This window comes from Prosopis cineraria, unplaced genomic scaffold, assembly GCF_029017545.1.
Source record: "Prosopis cineraria cultivar Desert tree isolate PC_DT_omini unplaced genomic scaffold, ASM2901754v1 PC12, whole genome shotgun sequence".
NCBI classification, from domain to species: domain Eukaryota; kingdom Viridiplantae; phylum Streptophyta; class Magnoliopsida; order Fabales; family Fabaceae; genus Prosopis; species Prosopis cineraria.
In genome coordinates, this window is record NW_026555343.1 from 10,360,806 (window position 1) to 10,363,832 (window position 3,027).

Consider the following 3,027-nt stretch of genomic DNA (forward strand, 5'->3'; position numbering starts at 1 on the left):
ATAAATAATTATAAGGAATGCTATTCACTTACTTGTTGAAGCTTCAAATTTTCAAAATATTCCTTGCCTTTAATTCTGATCAGGGTCCCATTCTGCCTCGCACCCTATCAGAATATATATTATATAAATAAATGAAATTTTAAACATAATTCCAAATCAACCACCATCATATTTAGAGTTGATTCAAGTGTTATCGCTAACATTACTAATCCCCACTAATTTGTTTTAGTTAAGCCATCCATTCATGATTCCATAGCTTGCACACTTATATACTTCTCCCACCAAACATTATCCTTCATACTTACAACCTTCTCCATTTTAAGGTAAAAATTTTTCATAGGTTTTGCACCAACTACTTTAGGTGCATAAATTCTAATTATTTAAATTATATATCCAAATCACTCTCTTCCTACCTTTCCTTAATAGTTTCTTTAACCATATTCAATTTAATTCAAATTTATTTAGCTCATAGGATTATGACCCACACATACACACATATATATAGCAAATCTTTAAACAACTCCCAACTTAAATTTGAATCTTCTCCCTCCTAGAACAGCACAGCATAACAGTAACAAAAGGCATGCATAATATATATATATATATATATGCTTTTTGTTTTCAGCTTCTTGACACACGTACAAAGAGCAATAGAACAAAGCAAAAAATGTTGAAACTTCACACATATGGTAGCAACAACACATATTTCCTCTAAACACATATAACATGCTAACAAATAGAAGGTCCAAATTCCCTCACCTCAACTCAGCTGGCCTGAACAGTGGTGAACCAAGAGAAAAAAGAAACGGACGTACTCTTGAATGCTGAACAGGGGAAGCTATAATTTGAACGTTATCACCATGTCCAACAATGGAAGAAGAATGATTCAGCCGCACAAACACAAACTTATAGTAACAGCCTTTCAGCACTCAATACTTTGTGACTTCACAGCCTAGAACGACACGGACGAACAGCACATAAAAAAATGCAGAAACAGGGATCACAGAAAGGAAGGGATAACGAGGCTCACAGCTGAACTTGAGAAGGAAGAACTCATGATAAGAACCTTCTAGCTTCAACGATTTGGTCCTTTACTCCATCTACAACTTATACGTGGATGATACAGGGAGAGCAACGGATGAAGAAGGAAAAAAAACAGAGATAGGAGATATGTAGATGAACTTGAACATTTTTCAGAGAAACTGTAAGCCTCCTCCAACATCGATGACGGCAAGGAATGGAAAAGGCAGAGATGAGTCGGTGATGGTAGAGGAACAAAGAACAACACTCTAGATTCTTCTCACTTTCCCTTCCACTCTCCTAAACCGACAATGCACCTAAGAAAGGAAAGAAAGAGAAAATTAAATCTAATGAGGGGAGGGTATTTTAGTAATTCTATAAAAGCTAAAATCACAAAAATGGACCCCTTTTTGTGCCTTATCAGGTTTGAACCTCAAGTTTAATAATGAGTGAATTATGTACACACTTCCACTACACCAACTCCCTTTCTTGCCAAAATTATCCTAAAATTCATATATCTATAGTTATAATATAATATTATATATTAAATTTTTATTTAAAATTCCTGAATTATTACAGACTGGCATAGAATATGTGTACAAAACACATATCCCTTAAGCTATAGTTCAAGAAAATTTTCTAGTACTTAATTATATTTGTCTTGAAATTAGGAAATCCAAATTTTTTTATTTAAACGAAAGCCTTAATAATTTTATGTGAATTTTGGCAGCACCTCTCTTATAAGTATAACTTTCCAAAATTCTTACAATACAATTTTTACAAGCAGAATATCACTAAAATCAGGAGCATAGCTTCATCCAGCTAGCAGATAGAGTATATAACCAAATAAGGATCCTAACTATAGTCTATGTAAAGCACCTAACCATATTTTTTAATTTTTTTGAGACATAATACATAAATTTCATAATTACATCAAAAAGAGATATTTACAAAACAAATCTCTACCTTGCTCTACAAAAAGCCCTTCAGTAGTCAGCAGGATGTACAGTATCAGTTACATTATCTAAGATCAAAAATAAATTTTTAGTGAATAATGTCTCAATTATGATTGATGGAAATAATAGAAGGTACACCAATGAATTTCTTATAAACTTAATAAAATAATCAATTGAAAATAATATTGCACATATCGCATACATACACATCAATTATTATGTAAATGTAAAAATCATGAGTCTATGAATTCAATTCACTTTAAACATAAACATGTTTAAACACTTTGGGAATAATATAGCTAAATATAAAATCCAAATATGGCAAATATAACAGTTTACTTTAAAAGATCAAATTTTAAGAAAAATTAATTTTTAAAATTCAATATTTAGTAGGATTTAATCAGAACAATTAACAAGTATGGATACACAGTCTATGAAGGTAAATAACTAACAAGCGTGGCTTGAAACCATGAAAATAAGTACAAGCATAAGGCCCACAAAATCAAGTGCAGGCGCAAAGCCTATGAAATCAAGCTTGAGAACTATACTCATGAATAACCATTCCTCCATTCCACGTGTGTTGGCCATCGCACGAGACTAGTATATCCTAAGTACTCTACTAACTAGGTGTATCATAGCATGTTAAGGGCTAACAAAACTGCCATTAGTAACTAACATCTTGATTCGATCCCACAATTTAAATAAAACATGTACATGTTTGTAAATTCAACATGATTTCTCTTACATATAGATCAACATAGCAATTGCCTTCAAATATTCATTTGAAGAAAATAATCTCAGATATTTTTATAAAATTCACTTATGCAGAAAACATTTTCAAATTCAATCATCGATAATAAAATTAAAATCATAAACCATTAAGATTAAATTAAAACATTTTATCATTTATTTTTAAGGAATCAAAAGGTTTATATAAATAGAGGGTGTGGCACATAACTATGCTTAAGCAATATTTTTAATAAAATAAGTTTGATAACAAATCATTGAGACGCTATTCATTTATTTGAAATGTTCCCACAATTCAAAGTTC